The sequence below is a fragment of the Pinus tabuliformis genome, chromosome 7 (genome assembly GCF_031772625.1).
Source record: "Pinus tabuliformis cultivar Carrire ecotype Pingquan chromosome 7, CPIR1, whole genome shotgun sequence".
Lineage (NCBI taxonomy): Eukaryota > Viridiplantae > Streptophyta > Pinopsida > Pinales > Pinaceae > Pinus > Pinus tabuliformis.
The window spans coordinates 1062546951-1062563543 of record NC_142293.1 but is presented as its reverse complement, the minus strand read 5'-3'; positions in this window follow the sequence as shown (position 1 = coordinate 1062563543).

The window sequence follows — 16593 nt, the reverse complement described above, 5'->3', positions numbered from 1 at the left end:
TCGCTCCTCCCTTGGTGACTTGACTGAAGGGCAAAGTGATATGAGAGAATCCCAACACGAACTTAAGGTAGAAATTGGCAAGACCTAGAAAGTTGCGGAGCTCTGTCAGAGTGGTTGGAGGTGGTCAACCCCAAATGACTTGGATCTTGGCTAGATCCACATGCATCCCATGCTCATCAATAATGTATCCCAGATATTGAACTTGGGTCATTCCAAAAGTTTATTTCTCCAAATTGGCACATAGCTTGTGTTGCCGCAGTGTTTGGAGAACCTGTTAGATGTGGTGGATGTGCTCTTCCCAACTCTGGCTGAAGATCATGATATCATCCAAGTATACCACTAAAAATGAGTTGGGGAATGGCTGCAAGATGTCATCCATTAGCCTCATGAAGGTTGCTGGAGCATTCGTCAACCCAAAAGGCATAACCAACCATTTGAAAAGGCCTTCCTTGGCTTTGAAGGCAGTCTTCCACACATCAGAGGCTTTGATTGGTACTCGGTAACATCCTGATTTCAAGTCGATGTTGCTGAAATATTTTTCTCACTTTAGTTGGTCCAGGAGATCATAAATCCATGGGATCAGGTACTTATTCTGGACAATGATATTTTTGATCATTTAATAGTCAATACAAAGTCTCCAAGTCCCATCCTTCTTCTGTACCAACATGATCGGGCTCCCATAGGGCAATGAACTCAGACGGATGTGACCTCTCTATAGCAGCTCCTGAATCTATCTCTTGATTTCGTCGTTCTCTAGAAGGGAGTGTCGATAGATTGGTCCATTGGGTAGTAGCACACTTGGGGTTAGATTGATGGAGTGATTGACCTGATAGTGCAAAGGCACCCCTGCGGAGGAGGTGAAGATGTATTCTTACTCCTGCACGACCTTGTCAATATGTTGTTTTCGTGGGGAGGGGCTGTGTCTTGAGGCTGTGGCCACTATCTTCTTCTTTCCTTGAGGGCGTATCATCAGGAAAAAAAAATTCACAGCTTTAGAAATGATCTTACTGCATTGTTTTGTAGTAACCAAAGAGATGGTGGTAGGAGGTGCTACCTCTGGTATCTTGTACAAATTATTTCCTAGAGTAAGAATAACAACACGAGGCCTTGACTCATACACAGCATGTTGCTTCCATAAGTATGGTTGGCCTAATAATACATCACAAACATAAAGTGGGGCAATGCCACATAATACCTCATCCATGAAGGGCTTGATGTTGTATGGAAGGTTGCACTACTGGCTCATGTGAAGATCACGTCCTTAGTGAAGCCACCCAATGGTGTACAGTTGTGGATGTGCTATGGTCGGTAAGCCTAGCCGCTTCACGACCTTTGCCGAAATGAGGTTCTTTTTGCTCTCACTGTCGAAAATGAACTATAGCGAGGAACCCTTTACCCACATCTGGGAGTGGAAAAGGCACTCCTCCTCCTTTGGATATTTGAGTTCCTCCTTCTGCATCTTTGTGGTGGCAACGATGGTGTTGGGCTCTAGATCGAAATTTGCTTCCCTTTGTCATTCCCCTTGTTGGTTTCTAACTCCGAGTTGGAACATGTATCTAATTATGAAGCCTTTAGCTCATTCACTAGTGACTGTTTGGCTCGGCACTCACTTGTGTTGTGAGTGGAGCTCTTATGGAACTCACATCACTTTCCCATGTCTTTCTTTGGCTTCACAGTATTTTTCTTTGCTTGTGGCTTTGGCAAGCTGTCCTGGGCCACCTTGGCTTGGCTTTGTCCTTTGTTCTGTGGTTTTAGGGAACCTTTCCCTTGCTTCAGATTCACAGATCCAAAGTCTCGCTTCTTCTATTTAAACTTTTTCTTGACCTTGATGGCATATCGATATGCCATGCCAAGTGAGGAGATGTCTAGGAATTCCATCTCTTCTTGAATGTACTTGTGCAAGCATCCGTGTTACTTGAGAACCAAATGCTTCTCAGAATCCTTGATATCTAACTTCATGTGAAGGGTATTAAAAAAATGGTAAACTCCAACACATATTGGTCCCTTCTCTGTCATAGCGTTGTCCACTTTATGTATTTATCCTCATAGCACCCAACACAGTATTACTACTCCTTGATGGAATCCCAAAACGAGTTCCAAGTGGGTACGACTAAAAATAGTGAGCTCATACTTTCATCCTTCTATTCACAGTAGGTTTCCCACCAGTCTTTGACTTGGGGGGCCGCTTTGAGAAGTGCAAAAGTGATATTTTCCCGGCTAGAAAAATCATGAATAGAAAACTATCCTTCTAGTAGATTTAACCATTTATATACAAAGTCTGCATCTATCTGACCCCCAAATATGGGAATTTCAAAGTTAACTTGTACATTAAAGGGTGTGGCGCTTCCAGAGTAGCTGCCGGAAGTAGATATGTTGCCCTTGGGTAGCTCCTGAAGGATCTGGGAAATGTTGTCCATCATCATGTTACTTCATCACTCAAGGGCTTCTTCGAGCAAGATTTTGATAGGATCTCCTACCCCCTCGTCTTTCTTTTCATCCACCATGGAGGCCGTCGGGATTTGTGAGGCTAGTCTTGCAAAGGTTCGACTAGTTCAAGCCCTAAATCCTTATATCCCAACCTTGTTGGGGACATGCAAAGAAAAATAGAGAAAGAGCATATCGTTATGATACCAATGATCTGGATTTAAACAGGAACACAAAAAATTACAGATATAATGATAAATACAAAGATGCACTAGAAATAACACTTCATTTCATTAATATCAAATACTAAAATATGCTTACAAACAGAATGGAAATAAGACTAGCTCGAGGTGATGGTAGCTTATCTCTGAGAAGAGATGTGGCAGCTACATGCCTCTGAAATGTGTTACAATGAGGCTTAAGGGCCTTTTTATTATTGAACAATAAGAAAAACTCTAAACAACCAAAACCCTAACCCGAGGATATGTAACGCCAAGATTTTATGGGCCTCGTTGGGGTTAGTTGGACAACCAACTTCCCGGGGTTGTGACTTGGTCATATTATCTTTATTTGATGTGCATGATACCCCATTAGAAAGATCTCCCCGAGGACTATGATGAAAAATACAATTTGTTTAAAGAATTTTTGGCTGTATATTGCCAAAAAAACTTCGTTTAGGGCCTCAAAATGGCTCTAGAAGTTTAGGACCTCAAAACTACTAAAAGTAGTAAACCGTGCTACAATTAAGGAAACCAAAAAACTGAAAGAAACAATGGTGGGGGTCCAAGTGGAATTGGTGAGTGACCACCAATATCCACTTGGATCATTCCTCCCCCCTTAGGAAGTAATGGACCCATTGTGTTGAGTTCCTCCATGAGATGAGGAAACTTCTACTAAACTTGGTCCCTGGTGAGCCACTTGCCCTGGTGAAGGGGTTGGCATGCTTTGACAACTCGATATAGTTGGATCTTTTGCTAGCGAGTGTGCTTTATCTGTGTGTCCATGATCCGATCAGTTATGGCTTGTTCCATGCAATCTGGATTTAACTCTGTAGGTGTGAGTTGTTCTCCAATGTTTGATGTGTCTAGCAATAGTGGGAAGTATGTTCGAAGGCGGTCCACATTGAACACTGGGTGTAGGCCAAGGAATGGGAGACTGTTGAGCTCAAATGAATTGTCTCCCATAGCCTTGGTAATGGTGCAAGGACCATGTCAGAGTGGTTTGCGTTTTCGATAGGCTCCAGTAAGGCATTTCTTTTGCAAATGCAACCAGACTTTGTTGCACACCCGAAACTTGTGTGGCACCTGATGTTGATCATGTCACTACTTGTACTTTGCATTTGATTTCTCCAGAACATCATGTACCTGTTGGTAGATATGTTGGATGTGCTCAATAATTTGTTCACCTTATCTGTTTTAGACTAGACGTGAGCCAAATATCCCTAAGTAGCTGCAAATGGCATGGCCACATCAATGGGACATAGTGGCTGGAATCCCAAACCCACCTAAAAAGGGTTGCGGCCAGTCAAGTTGTGGAGAGCTCGGTTATAGCTGTGCTGGACATAAGGGAGGCTCTAATCCCATGTTCATGCATTCTTTGAGTTGTACATGCGGAGAATGTGTACGATCATCCTATTGATGACCTCTGTCTAGCCACCAATTTGGGGATTGAAAGCTATGGACTTAGTGAGCTTGGTGTCTAGCATTGACCAAAGACTGGACCAAAATGTACTGAGGAACCTCCTATCCTGATTTGAGATGATAAACTATGCGATCCTAAAGTGTACCCACACTCATTCAAAGAAGAGTTTAGTAGTGGCTTCCGCTGTGATATTCTTCTTGCAGGCACCCATAATGGCCATCTTCGAGAATCAATCGATGACCACAAAAACACAGTCATTTCCATGCTTAGTAGAAGGAAGGCGCAACATGTAATCCATGGAGATGGATTCCCAAGGTCGACTAGTGGTAGACAGCAGAGTATAGAGGTGTTGCTTCTTGATGGTCGGTTTGGTAATGGTGCAGGCAATGCAAGATTTGATGTACTTCCCGACATCCTGTCGAAGATTCGGCCAATAGAAATACTTCTGTAGTATTGCCACTATTTTCTTGACCCCAAAATGCCCAGTGGCCCAACTCTAGTGTGCTTCCAAAATCATCTTGGCACGCTCGCTTGAAGGAACACAAAGGTGTCGCAAGTGGCAGAGATAGGCTGAGGCGTGCCAAGAGGCACGTTTGTCAAAACTGTCCCGATGATGTTTTCCGAGTACACATCTGGAACAAACACCATCTCTGCAAGATACCATAGGAAGACCTGTCACCATATTTTCTTTACATAGATGCTGAAGGGAGCGATAGTTTAAGTGACCAAATCGCTCATGCCAAAGTTTGCTCACTTCATCATTATGAGCAACAAATACTAAGGGAAGATTTGATGACCCAAAGTTGTGAAACTTATACAACCTTGTGGAATCATCAGCAATACCAGTAGCTAGAATCTGTTTAGGATCTCTTAGATCCTTGATTACAACATCATGAGGTGAAAATTCAACAATTTTACCTTCACCTGAATGAGTTATCTGATATACAGATAGAAGGTTGCAGGATAAGGTTGGAACACATAATACATCATTAAACTGACCATTGTCTAGATGAACAGTTCCAGTCCTGACAACATTAAGAGATCTATCATCACCAACATATATATTTTTGGTGTTACAATCATTTAAAGAAGAAAACATGGCTTGGTTTTTGGCCATGTGATAAGAGGCTCCAGAATCAATGAGCCACTCATGAGAAGGAGAGGAAGAAGATACATTTAATGCATAACCAGACTGAGATGATTGACAATGACATGTAGAAAGTGCCATTCCGGAAGTTGAAGTTGAAGTAGGCTCCACATGGATGTTATGTTTCTTCATTGCGGCTTCCAAGGCTTCCATCTTCTTAAAGCATTTAGATTCTAAGTGGCCATCTTGATTACAAAAGTTACAATGTCTATCAGTCTTCTTCCATTTGTTTTTATTCGTCTTATCATTTTGCTGAAATGATCTTTCATTTTGAGGCTAAGTTGGTTTAGGACCATTCTTTTGACGATATGACTTCTTAGGATTCTTTGAATTTGGTTGCTGTTGGGTGGCTAACGCTTTCGTGGAAGAGTTTCCAAGATTAAGAAGACCAAGGTGTAAGAGTTTTTCTTGTTCTCTTATTAAGGAATCACAAAAGGAGTCAAAGGAAGGGGCCTTGTAGTCTTTTCCTTGACGAATGAAATCTTCCCTTGTAGAATGGAAAGTGGAAACAAATACAGAGTAGGCTGGTCCCAACTTAGTAAGGATGGAATAAATAAGGTTACCATCTTCTTTCTTAACCTTAACACCTTCCAAGAGATATCTAAGGGTCTTGAATTTGGACAAGAAATCTTCAATGCAAGAAAAATTATTAGGATCCAAAGTAAGCAACTCATTTTCAAGTTGATGGGCTCTAATTTCATTTTTAATCCCAAAAACTTTAGCGATTTTTTCCAATGCTTCATGAGGAGTCTCAAGTTCTGCAATATGGAATCTAAGATCAAGAGAAATAGACATCCCTATCAAACCACGTGCTTGATCTTGTCTATTTTCCCATTTTGCAGCCTTGTCTTCATCTTTGGGTTTCTTCTCTTGGTCTGTGGCTATTCTGTAGAGACCTTTACTTCTAAGTAAATCTTCCATGTAGGCTATCCATTGGAAGTAGTTAGTGCTGTCAAGAATGACTTGGCATGGACTTTCCATTTTTTTTTTTTTAAACTGAAGCTAAAGATGCTGAAAGTAAGTGTTCCAATGGATAGATCTCGAAAAATTAGGCTGTTTTAAAAAAAACGGCTCTGAAAAAGGCTTCCGGATGAAGAAGTTATGGCTTTTTGAAAAAACAAATTGTTGAAGTTGCCGGCAAAGTGCGCGAATGTGGGGGAATGAAAAAAATCCGCCCCCACAAAATGGAGACTTGAACCCAAGACCTCTACTCTCTTAAAATAGCTTTGAACCAATTGATCTATACAAAAAATTTGAGAGAGAGAGAGAGAGAGAGAGAGGGGGGGGGGGGGGGACTCGGTTTGCGTGCTTGCCTTGAGAAAGCTCTTTTTCCCTACAAAACACAAAACACAAAACCCAACACGAATATGCAAAGAAAAACGAACCTTGCGGCTCGAAGTTAGCTTTAGCCAAAAAACTAGATATTTTTAAAAAAAATCTCAAAGTTAGCTTTAGCCGAAAAACTAAATATTTTTCTCAATGTTTCTGATTTTCCGAGATCACACTAAGGTGCAGGGAAAAGAGCATACACATGAGAAAAATCCCTCCTTTCTGTTTCTGATTTGCCCAGATCGCACAGAGTCGTAGGGCAAAGAGCATACGCAGAAATGAAAGGTATAGATCCGGTTAAAAAAAAGGGTAAATAAACTGAAACCGAAATAAGCAGAGAGAAAATAACAGTAAACTGCAAAAAACACTGTATACCTCCCGATTTGAAAAATGACGCAGCTAGGGCTACCGGAAACCTTTTCGCGTGAAACGAAAGGGGTTCCTCACTGGAACAGATGCTCCGAACGCAACAGAGCAGTCCTCTCGGCCCGAAAGTAGTCAGAAATAGCAGATCTAGGAAATGACAGCCGCATGCAGTTCTACCGGCTTCAGATTTGGATCACCAACGGACGCGGCCCTCAAATAGCTCTGATACCATGTAGGAATTTACAGGGTAAGTTCCTCAGAAAGAACACCAAAAGGACACCGCTCACAACCAGATCACAGATCAATACACCAGTATTTTTGACGTGGTTAAAACCCTCAAAGAGGGAAACAGTCCACGGCCTGCGCCAATGTGGCTACTACAGGCAATTTATTAATCAAAGAATGAAAATTTACATAAGCTTCTCTCATGCACGGATTACCCGAACAACGACCCTCCATGCGCTTTAAATAGAACTCATGGACCAATCGGGTGTCAAGCCACGAATCAAGTGTCGGTAATACCGAGGAGAGAATGAACCGTCGGATCACTACATATCGTGACCGTCGGATTGTAAGTTACAATATGTACAACGGTAAAGAAACACACTTTACCTAACTCTATACCTAACTCTAAACTAGACCAAGTTGAACTTAATTATATCCTATGTGTCGGAATATCCTAACATCCTAGAGGTGAAAAATTGGAACTTGCTGACCCTCCAAGAGCGTATGGTATGTGTGGCCAAATTATGGGTCACTTTTGTAGAGAAGTGGCTAATCAAAAGTCTCGTTCCCACAAGATTTAAGCTATAATGACCCATCTTTAATATAGAGAGCACTAGAGTATTAGCATGCATACAATGCATGCATATGATAGCTACATATGCATGTATTGCATGTATTGCAATATTATATATATATTCTAAATTAACTATAAATGTTGAAAATCGACATTGCTTCAGATAAAAGTTACACCCTCACCCATCACCAAATATATTGCTTAATGCCTTATAATTAAGGAGAAAATACCCTAAATAATTTTAATAATATAAATTTAAAAGTATAAAGTAAATATAGTTATAATGAAATAAATAGTTAAATATAAATATGGTTATATATTTGTATATTGCATAATATTAACTTAATAAATTATTAAAATGTGAAATTCAAATCAAAATAAAATAAATATTATAAACTAATGATATTTAAAGAAAACTAATAAAAAAATCCTAAAGGTAAACTAATACTCGTCAATATTCCTGTAGCTTTGGTCAGATAGAATTACACGTTACAAGGTAAGGTGTCACCATGTAGGGAGCGGTGACCGCCAAGGAATGATACATAACGTTAGAAGAGGAGCATGAAAAAAGGTGGGGGGGGGGGATATAGAGAGAAGGGGAAAAATAAATCTGTGGAAGGGATGAGCCAGGGGCTAGATTTTGGAACTAAAAATTGGAAAATATTCAATTGTTCTTGGAGTTTTGGGCACAGGGGCCAGTGGACTTCCATTTCAAAGTTCTCTGGATCTGGGAACTGCAGAGGTTGATCCCAGATAGGGAGGGAGAAATTTGTTGGTTTGGTAACGAAACCAGAAAACTTAGAGCAATGTGATCGACACTAGATGGGAGACTCAGGTACGCAAAGAATTAGGTATGCAAATGCATTTAATTTGTTAGAATTAACTTAATAGAATTGTATAAAAGGAATCTGTCAATCTAGTTGAAATTTAATATCAGTCTTTACATTTTTTTACAAAAGAAATATGTCAATCTTATTGAAATTTAATATCATTCTTTACATTTGGAATTAGAGCAAGTTCAAACACTTGGGACCTTAGTGGCTACCATCATATAGCTGGAATTATAATTAACACTAAGAGAGTTCTCCTATTTAATACTAAGTGTTAAGTTTATGTTGGAAATAATATTGAGAGGGCAGGGGTGGGGGGGGGGTGGTGAATCACTATTAGCAAATCAGACACTTTTCATTTTCATACTCAGATTTATATATGCTACTTCTGTAAGGATATCCGCGTATATATGCAACTGTGATAAATGCAACTAGCTTACATCTAGTAAACTTATGATTCAGTTAATTGATCTTCAATGATTGCATCAAAACATTATTAACCATATTAACAATAAACAGGTGCAGTAAAACAAAACAGATCATCACACATAAAGATCACATATGAACACCATGATATAAGGTGGAAACCTAATGTGGGTGAAAACCACCTACTGCAATTCATCTCTATCTTCTTTCAATTAGAAACTTATTTTTACAATGATTAAGTACTGGTGTAGTCTTATACCAGTACGCAGGCTTCTACCTGTAGAAGGCTACAACCTTCTCTCATTCTCTGGACTCTCCTGGAAGGGAGCTACAACACCCTTAGCTCTTGTACTAGCTGAGGTACTAGTACGTAGGTGCTGACCTACAGAAGGCTACAACCTTCTCTTTTCTTCCAGGGACCACGTTTCATAAATTTTCAGACTGGATCCATAAATACAAAGTAATCACCACTGCAATACAATCATCAACTTATACCTGCATCATCAATCTCTGAATCACCCAATACTGAATCACTGAAACCCTGTCATCAAAATACAGTTACCTGAACATAGACCAGAGCCCAAAACTCTGCAACAACCACTAGAACCAGCAATAACCTGAAACATCAAACCTCATAATGTATACGCTACTTGACTGTGTCAAGACCACGTGTACACGCGCTGTCACCAGAGATAACCCGCGTACAGATGTAAATATAATTACTTATACCTTCGCTGCCATTTCCAAATTGATTCAGATCAAGCCAAGCATCACAACCCATAACCAGCATACTAGATCTTCACACTTCATCAGACATTCATTACTTCCTCATTCACCCTTGGCCTAATGATCTTCTCCTTATATAGGTTTAGGCTTCTCTCAATACCATGGTCCAAAACCATGTAGAAACAATACCTTGGACCCAATACCTGGGGTCAACACTTCGGACAAAATACCACGGACCAATACCAAAATACCATGGATCAAATACCATGGACCAAAACATAGTTTTCCAACATGTACGCGCCTTTCCTTATGTGAACTTGCATGTGTGTGTATACGTGCCTTTTGTTCTTATCACCCATGTGTATACACATTTTCATCAAGGTTAACCTGTGTATATCTCTCTCTTGACCTGTTGTACTAAGATCTTGATTGAGTTGCCATCACCTGTATCATACCTTTGAGTGAGTTGCCATCAAGGACAACACTTGCATCATAATACCAAAAATCTCCCCCTTTGGACTTGATGGCAACCACCACACCAAGTCACTCTCCCCCTTTGACATCAACAGCAAATGGCAAACCAAGAAGTTCTCTCCCTCTGCTGTCCATACTCCCCCTGAGTACCTGCTGAAATATCTGATTGGGCTCCCCCTTTGTATATGCCAAGATGTACCAATCCGTCCATGCTCCCCTTGAGCACATGCAAGTTCTTTATAAAAAAGACCAGCAATCCATTCAAGACCATGATAGTCATTAGCCACTATCATACACTAAATATGATCTGCACCATAGGCATCAACATCCAGCTCTATAACCTGCAATAAAATTATTTTGATCAAACAACAAGATGTATCATTTAGCCACATAAGCATCATCACCAAAGACTTCTAACCATAATGCCAAAAATGCATTATTTGAAGTATATGCTCCCCCTGGGCCTGTGCCAACCATCATATACCATGTCCGAACCATTTCCTGAGTCTATTCTGCTACCTTTTTCTTCTAAGCTTCATATACGTGACTCTGCAGCCTCTAGATTGCATATATACGTGACTTATCTCTATTATATCAGCGTATGCAAGATGGAATACTAAAGGTCTACACTTTTAGTTTCCCCTGTGTCTGTTATGTCAGCTGACTGAGTTATGTCACACCTTTCTGTATCTAATTCTGTCTTCTTTAATACCTGGAATTGTGATGATGTATAATCCTCTTTCTTTGGAGTTTGAATTTTTCTCCTGCATTCCATTGCTTTATGTCCAAACTTGTTACATGCATAACATCTTACATGTTTTATGTTCCTTCTATTGCAATCAATTGCTTTGTGACCAAACATATTGCAAGCAAAACAAATATCCTTTGAAGTACCTGGAATGTCATGATCTTATGTGACGGTCTTGAACCATTCTACTTCTGCATCTGGCTGCAACATGTCCAAGCTTATGACATACATAACATTCAACATTATTCAATGGAGGGAATAATCGTCTATCACTTCCATAGTTAGGAGTAAAGGATTTTCTTTGAGGAATTTCTTTCCTTTGCTGTTGATGAGGTTGTCCTCTCACCTCCTTGTTGGGTATTTCAGAATTCTCATTAGAGTTGCTTGCCTCACCTTGTGAGCTAGATTCACCTTCACCAGATTCATAAAAGCCAAGACCAGTTTTGATAGTAGGGGATCTTTGACTACCGAGAATGTCATCCGAAATATTAGTACTATCTTGAAATCATAACAGTTTATCCTTTTCTTCTAATTTACTTTTTAAGATATTTACCTCAACCTGATGTTGTTCTTCCTTTTCTAGATACTGCTTCCTTATGTTTTCTTCAGCTTTTCTCCCTTCTTCCACTTGTTGCCTTAATTCGATCACTTCATGTTCTTGTTCTTCAAGAGCTTCTCTATTCTACTTCTTTGATTCTTTAAGATCTTCCTCTAGAGAGAGGATCTTCGATTCAAGTCTCTGAATTGTTATGCTTTGATCTTTTACTACATCCTGCATTTACTCCCTTACTCTAGTTACTGAATCCAATTGTTCCTTTAATCTGGTAACTTCTTCTGTTTCTACGTCCTTATTTTCGTATGCCATGATAAGTCTAATATCTTCATCACTATTGGATGAGTCATTACTTTTAACATGGGTATAATAACTTCTCTTACCTTCTTCAAGCATCTTTCCTTTGTTATGAGGACATCTAGCAGTATAATGACCAACTCTACCACATGAAAAGCATTTGAAAAGTAGCTTACCTTTGAACCTTCTAGATCCCCATTCAAGATTCTTGACAAAATTTACCTCATCTTCTCCTTCTGAAGTGTATCCTGATTCATTTGCTGACACTTCGAATGCAGCTTCTCTCATATATGATGGTCCTCCATTTCTCATCTCAAAAGCAATTAAGATTCCTTGAAGTGTTGGCATTATGAGACAAGTGTTGTCCTTGATGGCAAATCACACTGATAACAAATCATAGTGCAGAAGGATAGCAGCAAGGAATTGATGATCAGTCTACAAGTATGAAGAAAAATATATACACGCTGGTTCACTATATACCAAGTCGCGTATACAAGCAGGTTCACTATATACCAAGTCACGTATACGCAGGTTCGCTATATACCAAGTCGCGTGTACACGCTGTTTGGCTTCAGTAAAAGCGCGTGTATGTGGAAAACTTATCTTTGGTCCACGGCGGTTATTCCTTGGAAGTTGTGCCTATGGTTTTGGACCTTGGTGTCTCGACGGACGTGTTGATCCCTAGTTTTGAAGATGATGGTATTGGATTTCTATGGTTTTGGCTCTTGGTATTGAACAAGGCTTAAGGCTATATAAGGAGAAGGAAATCATTAGGCAAGTGCATCTGAAAAAGTCTTGAATATCTGATGAAGTATTAGATCCAGTATGCAGGTTATTGGTTGATGAGGTATTGCTTGATCTGAGCTAAGGAGAGATCTCACCGGTTGATGGAGAACTAGATCTAAGGAGAGATCGGGATCAAATGGTTTGAAATGAACTATCTTTATATGGTTGATTATGTGTATTTCTAGATCTGCATACTGACGCAATGTTATGTTCTGGGTATAACTGAAATCTGGTACAGCTGCAAGTTATGAAAAATTATTTTTAGATCTGTACGCAGGTTGTCTTCGGTAAAACCGCGTGTATACGCGGGTTGCCTTCATTATAGTAGCGTATATCTTTTGGAGCTTGATTTTTGGGTTGCAGCTGGATCTGACTGTTATTGCAGAGTTCTGTAGTCTGCTCTGTGTTCTGGTGACTGGGTTTGACAGGGTTTCAGTGGTTCAGTGATTCAAAGATTGATGATGCTAGTATTGGTTGTTTTATGATTTGTGAATGAATCATGGTCTTCAGATTGTAATGTTGTGCTTCAGGAGTATCCAGTCTGAAAATTGATGAAAAGTGGTACCTGAAGGAAAGAAGATTGTAGGCCAGCACCTACGTACTAGTATCTTAGCTAGTACAAGAGCAAAGGGGGTTGGAGCTCCCTTCCAAGGAAGTTTGGAGAACGAGAGAAGGTTGAAGCCTTCTGCAGGTTGTAGCCTGCGTACTGGTATAAGGCTGCACCAGTACAAAATATTGTAAACTGAAGTTCTTATTAAAGAAAGATAGAGACGACTTGCAGCAGGTGGCTTTCACCCACATTGGGTTTCCACCTTATATCATGGTGTTCATGTGTGTGGCTTTTGTGTGATGATTTGTTCTGCTATACTGCATCTGTTTACTCTTAATATGATGAATAATGTCCTGATGCATTTAACTGAAGATAAACTAACTGAATTATAAGATTTATGGTTATACACTGGTTTCTTTAGACACAGTAGCGTGTACACGCTGGTTCACTTAACTGAAGTAGCGTATATGTTTCTGAGCATTGAAAAAGTTTTATCGATCTGATAATACTGATTCACCCCCCCTCTCAGTATTATTTCCAACAATTGGTATCAGAGCAGGTCCTTCAGAGAAGCTTGATCGCTTGAAGGTAGATCGTTCATCATGAGCAACTACGAGAGAGAAGCATCAATCAGGCCACCGGTTTTTGATGGGACAAACTTCAATTATTGGAAGGTAAGAGTTACTGCCTATCTTCAATCTCTTGGTACAGAAGTTTGGGACATCATAGAAACAGGCTACGCTTTTCCTTCAGCTACTCCTACAGATGCAGCTGAGAAAAAGAAGTATGAAACAAATGCGAAAGCAGTCAGTACCCTATTAGGATGTATATCCCAAACGGAATTCATGAAGGTAATGCACTACAAATCCGCAAAAGAGATATGGGACAAAATTGTCACGAGCTATGAAGGAGATGAACAGGTAAAGCGTGCTAAACTTCAAACTCTCAGGATTCAGTATGAGACTCTCAAGATGTATAATGATGAAAGTGTGGCTAACTATTTTCTTCGGGTAGATGAGATCGTTAATTGTATGAAAAATTTGGGTGAAGAAATAAAAGAGGCTATAGTGGTTGAAAAGGTTCTAAGATCATTGTCCCCCAAGTTTGAATCTAAAGTATCTGCAATAGAAGAAAAGGAAAATCTACGAATTCTTACTATGTCTCAGCTACATGGAATTCTAACTGCATATGAAATGAGAAAGGGAGGTCCATCAGACAGAAGAGAAGCTGCTTTCAAGGCATCAGGCAAAGAAGATTATTATGAAGCAAGCCACGTCCCAGAAGAAGAGGAAGAAGAATCAAATTTTGTCAGAAATCTTCAAAGGGGTTCTGGAAGGTTCAGAGGTAAGTTACCTTTTAAATTCTTTGCTTGTGGAAGAGTAGGTCATTATGCTGCAAAATGTCCTTATAAGGATAAAGGAAAGGAACCTGCTAGATGGAACAAGAAACAGAGTGCAAGTAAGAAAAGCTACTGCACTCATGAAGATAGTGATGGTCTATCGAATAGTGATGAAGATGAACGAGGTAATGAATATAAGTTGTTAATGGCATTTGAAGATGATGATTATATGGATGCTATAGATGTGGATAACCTTTATGATGAAATTACTAGACTCAAGAGATGTATAGAAGAAAAGAATATGATCATTGATACTCTACAATTTCAAATTGATGAAAAGGAAAAACATCTTGAAAAACTAGAAGGTGAAATTGTTGGTCTTAGAAAAGAGATTGAGAAAACAAAAGCTATTAATCTTAAATTTGTTAAAGGATCTGAAACCTTGGATGAGATGATCAATGTGCAGCGATCTCCTCTGATCAAGACAGGTCTTGGATATAATGGAGAAACATCTCAAGCCTCTACCTCTAAAAGTTATCTTGATGCAGCAAGGAAAAGCGAGCAAAAGCCAAATAAAAGTAATCAAGTGAATCAGGGACAGTTTACCTCAAGAACAAATAAAGACCATCAAGAAATTTGGGGACAAACTGCCTTAAGGACAAACAGAAGCTACAATCAGCCACAGGTAAAATCTTCCCAATTTTCTCCAAGAATAAATAGAAGCTACAATCGGTTGGATGATAGATCTGATTATCGCAGAAGTTTCTTTAATGGCCAATGCTTTTCTTGCCATAACTTCGGTCACAAAGCAGCTCAATGTGTTGCATACAAGACAATCATGACTAGAGAAGCTCAAAAGCAAGGGAGAATGACTGAAACCATGAAAAGGACTTATAACAACTTTTCGGTTCTTGAAAATGAAGTTGAATGCTCTATTTGTAATAACTTTGGTCATGAAGACTCTGAATGCAGGAGCAGGTTCCGAAAGACAATTCAGAAGGAGCAAAACTCAAATGTCAGAACATGGAGAATAAAGGAACCACAACCAGAAAGATGTGGGATAGCCTTTTATGCAGAAGGTCAAGAAATTCTATGGTACATTGACAGCGGATGTTCGAAGCATATGACAGGGGACAAAGAAAAGCTTGAGTCATATACCGCATTAGAAAAGGGGAAGAAAGTTTCTTTTGGAAACGATATCTCTGCAGCCATAAAAGGAAAAGGTGTGGCTCCATTGAAAGAGAAGGTCAAAGCTGGAAATGTTTTGTATGTTGATGGATTGAAGCATAATCTTCTGAGTGTCAGTCAGATGTGCGATCAAGGAACAGAGGTAATATTTAGATCAAATGGGTGTTGTGTTCGTGATCTTGATACAGGTAAAACAGTGATCAAAGGAAGAAGGACTCCAAATAATCTATACATATTTGAAGAAGGACCACAACAATGCTATTTGAGCAAGGATGATGAACACTGGCTATGGCATCGAAGGTTGGGGCATCTAAGCTTTTCAAAAATAAGGAAAGCATGCAAATATCAGGCAGTTCGTGGTCTTCCAGATATCAAAATTCCAGACAACACTATATGCAAATCTTGTCAGTTTGGAAAGCAAACCAGAACTAACTTTCCAGAGAAGGAAGGATCAGCTAGCATGCCTCTTGAGCTAGTACATACAGATACATGTGGTCCATTCAGAAAAAGAACACCTCGAGGAGAAGAATACTTGATATTATTCATTGACGATTTCTCCAGGTTTGTCTGGTTAGGACTTATGAAGCACAAAGATGAAGCATTCGAAAAATTCAAATCCTTCAAAGCCTTGGTTGAAAATGAATCAGGACACAAAATTAAGTGCCTCAGATCTGACAGAGGTGGGGAGTTTACCTCAAACGAATTTTTCGATTTCTGTGAAGAACATGGGATAAGGAGAGAATTCTCTACAGCTAGAACTCCTCAGCAAAATGGGGTGGTGGAAAGAATGAACAGAACAATCCAACAAATGGCTCGTGCTATGCTTGATGAATCAGGTACTCCCGCAACTTTCTGGGGTGAAGCTGCACATGCTGCGGTTATTATTCTTAACAAAACAAATGTCTGAGTAAACAGCACTCAAACACCTCATGAGCTCTGGAGTGGTGAGACTCCTTCGGTGAAGCACTTC